The following is a 10,604-nucleotide window of genomic DNA, read 5'->3' on the forward strand; positions in this document are numbered from 1 at the left end:
AGGGCTAAGGCAGCCAGCAAAACAAAGCATATTACTTCTAAAGCTTTACCACAGCCGACTCCGGAGACACAAATTATGTCCATGGCTGCTGATTTAATTTCCATGATTAGAGGTTCACAGGCCCATCCTGAGAGAGCATCCCAGCCTCCTCCTGATAAAAGGCCCCGGGTTGAACCCTCTGACCCTACTCCTTCAGATGAAGACTCTGAGGGCTCTGTCCACTCTGATAGCCAGGAAGAGCTCTTCCAGACCTATGAGGACTCGGATGCAGAAGACTCCATCCCTTCGGCCTCCCCTCCTGAGGATATTTCTTTTGGGGAAGTTCTGCACACCATGAGGGAACATTTCAAGTGGCAAGGACAGGAATATTCTGATTCTAGGAAACACCTTAGGACTTTCCTTAAGAAGCCTCAGCACAGGCCCTTAGCTATTCCTCCTGTACTTGATGTTCTGGATGATTTATATTCTGACTCTAGTGCCACCCCTGATTCTCTTCCTCCTGCTCCCGCCAAGCCGGACAGGTATTACAGGGTCCCAGAAACTCATTCCCATTTATTCAGGGCCCATACTGCTGATCTGGAAACTATTTCACAGGGGCCTAAAGGAGTTTCAGCCTCCACCTCAAAAAATCCTTTGCCCTCCAACAGGGAAGCGAGGTCATTAGAGAGATGGGGTAAAAAGGTTTACACATCCACTACCTTATCTATGAGAGCTTTAAATTGCCTTTTTCATATGTTACAATATCAGGATTATCTCTTAGAAGATTTACAAAAACATTAGCTTCACCTGATCCTTTAGACCAGGAAGACTTTGCAGGAAGCTGTACATAACACTCAGCAAGTAAGCAATCACTTCCTGCAGTGTGGATATGATGCACTGGAAGCTTCATGTAGGGCAGCTATGACAGGGGCAGTGATTCGTAGACATGCTTGGTTAAAAGATCAACCTCTACCAGATCATGTAAAAGCAAAGCTTCTGGATGCACCTTTGGAAAAGAACAAGCTTTTTGGTGCAAATGCTAAGGATGTCTTAAAGACCATCGAAGAAAAAGCAAAATCAGTTCAGACTGTGAAAGATTTCCTCCAGGTTCAACCCCCCAGGTTCAGTAGGAATTGGCCTTCAAAAAACTGGTCCTTTCCTAATCCAGAAAAGTTTCAAAGGGGTAAGAACAGACGTGGCCGAGGAAGAGGCCAATACAGAGGCCCTTACAGGGGACGACAATGGCAGCCAGGAAACCAAAGAAGTGATGCAGGGGTCTCACCTGCCCAACAACCACAAACTCAATGACTTTCCTTTACTACCGCCTACCAGGGAACAACGAGAAGCTCCCTTGGGTGGGAAATTATCTCTGTTTTCAGAAAACTGGCACAGACTGACAAAGGACAAATGGATTTTGGACATTATAGACCAAGGGTACAGGTTTCATTTTCATACCTTACCAAGAAAACAAGGCATGCCAAACCTACCACAAAATCAGAGGGTAGAGGCTATCAAGCAAATCACTCTGCTGACTCGAATGAAAGAAATAGAAAGAGTTCCACAACAAGAACAAGACCAGGGGTTTTACTCAAGACTGTTCCTTGTTCCAAGAAAAGAATCTCAATGGAGACCCAATACTGGACTTGTCCGCATTAAACACCTTTCTCATAGTACCAAAGTTCAAAATGCTGACTCTACAGCAACTCCTTCCCATGCTGGGCAAGGAGTCGTGGCTGATTACTCTGGACCTCAAGGAGGCATACCTGCATGTCTCTATCAGACACAGCTGCAGAAGATACCTCAGATTTCTTGCAGGGCCAGAGCATTATCAATTCTCAGCATTGCCATTTGGCTTATCTACTGCGCCTAGAGTATTTACAAAATGCCTGGCTTCAGTGATTGCTCATTGCAGGCTCCAGGGAATACAAATTTACCCGTACCTGGACGACTGCCTCATACAAGCGGACGACAAATTGATGTTGACAAAAAACCTGGATTATGTCATACGATTACTTCAAGCTCTGGGATACACAGTCAACTTCCAAAAGTCAAGACTGCAGCCATCCCAGCAAATAATCTTCTTAGGAGCCAAACTAGACACAGCCTCTCAGATGGCTTACCTGACAGAAGACAAGCAAGAGAAGTTAACTCATTACTTCAAAGGTTTAGCAAAACTCACCCAGATGACTGCAAGGAGATTCCTACAGGCCCTGAGTTACATGGCATCCTGCATTCTACTGGTTCCATTAGCAAAACTACACATGAGAAAGCTACAATGGTACCTAAAAAGCATTTGGTCTCAACACAGCAACAACTTGGAGACAATCATACCACTCATTCCATGCCTACAAAAGGAATTCCTTTGGTGGGCCTCGGTGAGTCAGGAAAACACGGGTATGTCATTCAAAAAACCACAGATAACACAGACCATGACTACAGACGCCTCAGACCTTGGATGGGGGGCACACATGGAAGGCAGGTGTATACAAGGGCAATGGTCTCCAAAGGAAACACATCTGCATATAAACCAAAAGGAAATGCTGGCAGTGATGCATGCCATCGAGGCTTTTCAACACCAACTCCAGCAAGGCCATTTAATGATACGGACAGACAACACCACTGTAATGTGGTACATAAACAAGCAGGGGGGCACCCACTCTTACCCCCTTTGCAGACTGACAATGCAGCTTTGGGAGAAATCACTGAGCCTAAACATCCAGTTACAATCCCAGTTTGTTCCAGGAAAAGACAATTTGTTGGCGGACAGCCTAAGCAGGAATTTCACAGATCCACACGAGTGGAGGTTGCATCCGAAGGCCTTCAGACAACTCACTTCGACATGGGGCAAGCCAGAGGTGGACCTATTTGCCTCTCACCTCAACTATCTTCTACCAAAATTTTGCACAAGGACATACCATCCAAAAGCTTGGAAAATAGATGCCCTCTCATTCAACTGGAACTGCCTAGCAATGTATGCATTCCCACCTCTGCCACTGATGACCTCAGTATTACTAAAGATCAAAGCAGAGAAGCCCAAGGGAATCATAATAGCTCCGGATTGGCCAAGACAACACTGGTACCCACTACTACGGAGCATATGTCACACCAGGAGGCGGGCCCTCCCTCAGTGGCCTCTACTTTTGACTCAACACAATTTCGAAACACTGCATCCAAATCTTCAGACACTGCAGCTAACAGCCTGGGAGATCCCATAAATAACTTCACCTTATCTCTCTCCAAGGAAGTTCAGCGGATACTAACAGAGGCTTGAAGACCATCCACCAGAAAGGTTTACTTAGCAAAGTGGAAAAGATTCAGCAATTGGAATACCAGCAAGGGACATGATGCATCATTGTTGAACATCCCACTCATCTTGGAATATTTGGCAGATATGTTAAAGAACGGCCTCTCATATTCTTCCATAAAGATACATGCATCTGCTATTTCAGCTAGATACAACACTGATCCTCCTGTTTTCTCTCACCCCTTACTAAGACAATTCCTCAGGGGAATCAAGAACATTAAGCCACCAAGAAAGGCCCCAGTGCCAGCCTGGGACCTCAATTTTGTCTTAGAAAAACTGACTCTACCTCCTTTTGAGCCAGCAGCTTCAGTTGACTTGCAATTTCTCTCATGGAAGACAGATTTCCTGTTGGCAATTACCTCAGCAAGAAGGGTTTCGGAGCTACAGGCCCTAATGGCAATACCACCCATTATTATTTTCCACAGAGACAGGGTTTCATTAAGGACCAACCCTACCTTTATGCCAAAGGTGGTATCTAGGGTTTCTCTAAATCAAGCCATTCATCTGCCTGCTTTCTTCCCCAATCCTGAGAATAAGGGGGAAAGACTTTTGCATACCTTGGACATTCACAGACAACTTCGATACTACCTGGACAGAACCAAGGCCAGTAGGAAGTCTGAACAACTTTTTGTAGCTTACGCCCCTGCAGTCCAAGGAAAAGCAATTTCAAAACAGACTATTTCTAAATGGATTGGACATTGCATCAGATTCTGCTATTCCTTTCATGGAAAGACTGTTCCAGCCAATGTCAGACCACATTCCACCAGAGCTACAGCCACCTCTACAGCATTCTTAAGAGGGGTGCCTACCAAGGACATTCTAGAAGCTGCTACATGGAGCTCCGTGCATACATTCTCCAAACACTACAATCTCCCTCTATACTCCAGATCCAGAGCAGGCTTTGCTTCGGCAGTCCTGCAGGGTTTGATTGCCTCACCATCCCTTTCCTAGAGCATACCTCCTCCCCCAGCTAAGCTATGGTATTCTACCCACATGTTATGACTGCAGTTGCATTCTTGAAGGACATAGTACAGTTTTGTACCTACCATAAATGTAGATGTCCGATAGCCATGCAACTGCAGTCGGATTTTCCCTCCCTCCATACCCCTCTATGCCTAGGGTCCACTCCTATCCCTGTTATTCTTAGCTGGGGATATCTGTTATGGTGTATTTGTTTTATTGCTCATTTATAGGTTTGGAATCCTGTTTTTGTCTTCCAATTTGATTACAGCCTTCCTTGCAGGGCACCTGGCATCTGGGGCAAGAAACACTGAAGAAAATGGCGTCGGCTGATGCTTATATACTCCAGCCGCTCTGACTTCGGAGAGAAATGCAACATCAGCCGACGTTGGACCCAGACTTTGGAATCCGGCCGACCGAGAGCTGCCTGAGGCAGGACAACCCACATGTTATGACTGCAGTTGCATGTCTATCGGACATCTACATTTATGGTAGGTACAAAACTGTACTTTTCATGACATCATATGCTATCTGGTGGTGTTCTAACCATGACCAAATTACATTTTTGTGTATCAACTCTCTGAGTGGTGCTGAAAGTTGGCTCAAGTCTGGAATGAACTTGCCTAGGTAGTTAACCATGCCAAGTAAAGGTTGTAGCGGTTGAACTTTGTCTGGAGCTGGCATCTCGAGAATTGCTGTTTGCTTGGAAGGATCTGGTCCTAAGCCTGAAATGGTAAACAAGTGACCAACATAAGTAAGTTCTCATAGCTTGAACTTGCACTTCTGGGGATTCAGCTTAAAATTCACTTCTCGTGCTCTTTCCAGAACTTTCTTGAGGTTTCTGTCATGCTCGGCTTCACCATTACCTTCTACTAGAATACCATATACTATAATAGCACACAGATATCCAGAAAAAATTTGTTCCATGCCATGCTGGTAGACTTAATTGCATAATTTATCCCAAATGGCATTCTCAAAAATTTGTACCTGCCAAAAGGAGTACTGAAAGTGGTTAGCAATGAAGATTTGCAGTCAAGCAAAATTTGCCAAAATGAACTCTTTGCATCCAAAATAGAAAAAACAGTGGCATTTGGCGTAAAGCAGCGACTTCTTCTACTGTACACATTGGATGGTGAGGTCTTTTCAATGCTTTATTCAAATCTCTTGGATCAATACATCTTCTGATATCATCTGAACTTTTCTTATGAGCTACTTTCATGGAAGATAACCTATTCAGTTAGTTCATCAACTGGACAAATCACAGCTTGCTGCAGCATTTTTATCTATCTCAGCCTTGACACTTTTATGCACAGCTACTGGAACATTCTGGACTGGTCTGACAACTGGGCTGATTTCAGTGTCTAACTTCATGGAGTACACAACTGGAAGTTAGCCTAGTTTGTCTTCGAAAAGATCAGCAACATAAAATATAAACAAACTTGATTAACTAACAGACCATTACATATGTGCTTGCTTACATACTAACAGACCATTACATACGTGCTTGCTTACATACTAACAGACCATTACATACGTGCTTGCTTACATCTCAACAACTCTCTGCAAAATGGCAGCTTGGCTCTCACATGCTCAGTATTTATACATGTGCAAGCCCGTGGAAAGCTTTTTAAAGGTATACATACATACATACTGATCTACAACGGCCATTCCCAGCATTCTTCTAAGATGGTGGTACCCCAGCCACCCTTTAAAATATTGTTAAAAAAAATTACAAATTATCATTTTCTTTTCTCCTAAGTTCCTGTGCTCCAGGAATACCATTTCTTCCTAGAGTTTTCCCTGTTGGTTGATTATATGTCATCATTTTTTATCTCATTTTTTCCTATCTCAGCTACTAATCATTCAGCCTCATCTTCCTCTAACGTTGGTATATTTACCTCTTTCATAAATATTTCTATTTGCACCTTTTCTTGGGTTCTCCATTTCTCTGCTTTGTACAAGCTTCATAACATTTCTGCAATGTCTCTAATATTTTATAGGAGTTCTGCTTTTTTTTTTCACATATGCTCCTTAAATTTGGCTGCTACTCCTTCTGCTTTTTGTCATCTAAATTGTGGTAAAATGTTTTTGCACTCTAGAGTTTTTATGTCCTATGTTGACCTCACCAAAGCATTTGATATCATACCACATATTAAAATAATTAACAAGTTATTTGCACTCCAGATTGATCCCTATGTAGTTGGATGAATAGCAGATTGGCTGTAGGGTAGTGAGGTAGGCAGGCACATCCTCAGAGAGCATTAAAGCAACTAGTGGAGCTCCTCAGAGATCCTTCATAGGACCTCTACTATTTAGCATATATTTTTCTGGTCTCCAAAGCAAAAATGGGGATTTCTGGTTAACCAAGTTTGCAGATTATTATAAACAGGGTGTCATCCTCAAATCCCCTTCAGATATGCAGAGGCTGCATCTTGAACTTGTATGTTAATAAAAGAATGTCTGTTTTCATTGATCGCTCTTTGTCAAACTCACAATAGCTCAAGGGTATTATCACTTCAAGCCACTACCAGCGAGCATATGGAGTTGGACATTCTCCATAGTTGTATGACCATTGAGATAGTGTAAATAAGTTATGGGTGTGTGCCCCCCCCCCATATACACACACAGGGGGTATAGGGGGGATTGCTCTCTCTTGAAAAGCTTTAGTTTGTATAAACTGTCTTCAGTAAATAATCATGAATCTGTTTATAGCTGGTGTGCAGTAAACAGGCTAAAACTAAATTCTGAAAAGTGCAATATTTTTGCCTTAGATAACAGTCCCTCCATCGGTCTTACAGAATAGACAACTCCCCCAGCCCAAAATGAAGATATTGTGAGAGACCTTAGAACATGGCTAGATAATTCCATCTTTTTTTGATCATCTTGTTGTAACAGATTTTTGGAAATCATTCTGAGTGCAGCTCGTCATAAGGGTATCTCCTGAAGAGACCGCAGAGGTTCCTAACAAAAAAGATCATGGGCCTAAGAGTCCTGAGCTACCAGGTGAGGCTGGAAGCTCTACCCCTGTATTCAGTGTCCTATAGGCTCCTTATGGGGCAATCATTAACTTGCTTTTTATGGGATTATGGTTCTACAGTCCAACATCTTTTATCTCCACAAATTGAACAGTCCAGTGAACACTAGGATCCGAGGTGTGATAATAAAATATGCAAAACCCTGATTTTTTCAGATTCACCCATGTGCCTGCCAGCAAATCCTCAGAGGTTGAACAAAGAATCCATACCTGATAGTATGACGCTGTTAGCCCATTTAGGTAGCAAGGACCCAAGACACAAATGGATAAAAAAAACTACAATAGGACTTTAAAGATTATCTTATAATGGACAGGAAGCCAAAGAAGGCCACCCAAAACAGGTGTGAAGTTTTGACAATGTGTGGTACCTGTAAGTAACCTTTCTGCCAGATTCTCCACCATCTGTAGGCAGTCCAGTTCAGTGTTAGGCAGTCCCAGGTAAAGGACATTGCCATAATCCATTCTAGAAGAGACAAAGACATGAACGGCAATCAAGATCAGCTTGAGGTATTAGGTCATTAATTCTGGAAATATTTCTGAAAGAGAAACAAAGTGACTTCACTACAGCTGACATATGGTCCTGAAATGTCAGTCAGAAGTAAAGAATGATCACTAGATTTTACACTTTATGTGCAAAGTTAATCTTTTTTCGTTTATTTAGAATGTAGTCTGGTAAAGGGGGAGCAGGGTTGCATGAACAAAAAAGGCCCCTGTCTTTGTGGTGTTTAATTGTAAATATTTTTCATAAAGCCATGTATGTATGTATGGCTTCAAGGTCATCATCCTTTTAACACATGCCACCTTATCCCAAGGAAATAAGAAATGTATTTAGGTGTCATCTGCATAGCCATGGTATGCTAAACCCCTTGCCTTCAATAGATCTCCTAAGGGAAGCATGTACACAGTGGATATTAAAGGGCCCATGATAGAAACGTGTGGGATCCTGCATTTCATTCGGTATGGCAAAGAGCACAGTTAAACAGGTAAGAAGAAAAGCACGCAAGAACTATGGAAGAAATCCCACAATAAGAATGCAAATGGTTGTTACAATGCTATTGTCCACTGTGTCAAATGCTGCAGAGGAATCCAGGATTCACCAGAACATATTTAAAAAAAATTACAAGGAACAGGTTAAAATACGAGGCAAAGTCAGGGACTGTTAAGGGGTCTGTTTGGGTCCCCTCATCATTGGCATTCACTTCTCTGATATGGAAAGCAACATCAAATGTTTATGGCTTACCTAGTTTACTGATGATTGTAAATTGGGTGCTGTTTGCAGACATGCTTGTCTTCCAAGTGGAGCTTGTCTAGTGTAGTTAACTTTGAGAAACAAGTCTGTCCTCCTGATTACCACTTAATGGGAACCTTGTTCCCTGCTTATGATCTCTTCATTAGAATTCTAGGAAACATCATCAGCAAAGAGCTATCCTTCAAGCAGCACACTTCCTTGTTAGGAAATCCTTTATTATTGCCTAGTTAATTGTCAGAAGTATATCATCCATCATCAAGGATATCATAACCCCATTCTGTTTCTTCTTCATTAGGTCAACCATGGAGTGCAGTGCAACATTTGGAATGCACCTGTTCAAACACTTTACCCATCTGGAAACAATTTTCTTTTAATCTGTCTTATATTACATGTTGATATCTGCTCTTGTATTCACTTCTATGAAATATTCTGTCCTACTGGATCTCTTCCACCTCAGAAATGCTGGTAATACCAATGATACTCACACCAAAGACCTCAAGCTTCTTTGCAGCATAAATAAGACCTCTTTGAAAGAGTTTCTTCACCCAAAGAGTCCCCTACCTGTGGGACAATCTCCTTTTCCATGTCAAATGGTGTTATCACATTGGCTTCCTTCAAGTTCTACCTTGACTGTTAGATGGATACAGAAAAAAAATTTTTCTTGGAATAAGCAGTAAGGCCATCAGAACTTACTCATAATGAAAATATCCTTGCTAACAAATTTAGTGCCAATTTCACCTCCAAGACTTCCTGAAATATTTGGATTGCTTAAGCCTTCATTTATCTCTAAAGATCATTTTCTGAAAGTGCTAACCAAGACCAAACATACTTCCACAATGAGTCCTGACATTGTACCTAGTTGCTTAATTAATCATGCCTTTGCAGAGATGGTCTTCAACTGTTTAACCCAAGATTAGCTACTGGTTTCATCTGTGATGAGTGGTGCACTGCAGCAGTGATGCTCCTCCATGAGAGTGGCCTTACAGTTGACCCAAGTAATTACAGACCTGTTATCCTTACAAGCCCATCTACAAAGTTATGGCCCACATTATGACTGAGTTCATAAACTGATATCAAGAAACGTATTAAACTTGACCCCCAACAGTCTCGCTTTCTGAAGGGTACATACTGTCTATTGGTGGTGAATTTTATCGAAAATATTAGTGAGGCTGTAGAGGCATACAGGGTATCTTGATCTGGCCAAGGCCTTCAACATCATCTCCCATGCTGACATCATGCAAAAGCAAAATGTTTAAAACTCCACAAATATGTGGTAAAATGGGTAGCAAACTGGCTGAGGAAGAACTCAAACAATGCAGATTGCAGGTGCTTCATCAGAAAATATAAATGTCACCAACCATGTCCCCTGGGGCTCAGTGCTGTGATACTTCCCAGATCTCCAAGCAAAGATCCAAGATTTATGGCTAACAAAGTCTGGAGATGACTTCAAACTGGAGGTTGTTGTTAAGTCCCCTTATAACACTCAAACCATCCTGAATGCGTGCTATCTGTAGCAAACTCTTTTTTTGGTAACAAGCATCCATTTGTTTGTGCAGTAATGGGTAAGGATAATGAACTGTGGCATAAATTATGGGTTTGTGAGCCTGTGCTGTATTTATAAAGAAGGCTGTCCTGTTAAGGAGCTGCATTCAAAACATAAGGCTGTGTATTCTAATAGTATTACAACAAGAAAAAAGTCAGGTCAGTATGAAAGATTGTTTTAACCTTTGAAATTAATTACTCGAGTAATTAAAAAGAGAGATGTAATTGACAGCAATTGTAGAGTATATACAATAATTTGTACTTATGAGTTTGCATTGTGATGCTTCAAAATCAATAAAAATGTTTTCAAAAAATGTTGCGATAGAGATCCACAAAATGCAAATGTGATGTATAACAATGTTAGTGATTATTTACCTAAACCAGACATTAAGGCTTTTGAAATAAGTGGTGCCAAAGTCACAGCCTTAGACTCAATGCAAAAGAATGTATCATCATCCATTTCAGTAAGAGCAGTGTTCCTGTCACATCAATAACAACACCCTACATATGCGCTCAGTGCTGAGAGACCTGGGCAC

At 41.8% G+C, this 10,604-nt stretch overlaps 1 protein-coding gene across 1 annotated transcript in view; it reads left to right on the top strand.

The window, feature by feature from the left end:
* Window positions 1-10,604, top strand: part of ARHGAP10 (Rho GTPase activating protein 10) — a 2,173,597-nt gene that overhangs the window by 1,649,518 nt on the left and 513,475 nt on the right. The gene's annotated exons all lie outside the window — the stretch shown is intronic.

This window comes from Protopterus annectens, chromosome 2.part1, assembly GCF_019279795.1.
Source record: "Protopterus annectens isolate FY-2018-M chromosome 2.part1, PAN1.0, whole genome shotgun sequence".
NCBI classification, from domain to species: Eukaryota; Metazoa; Chordata; order Ceratodontiformes; family Protopteridae; genus Protopterus; species Protopterus annectens.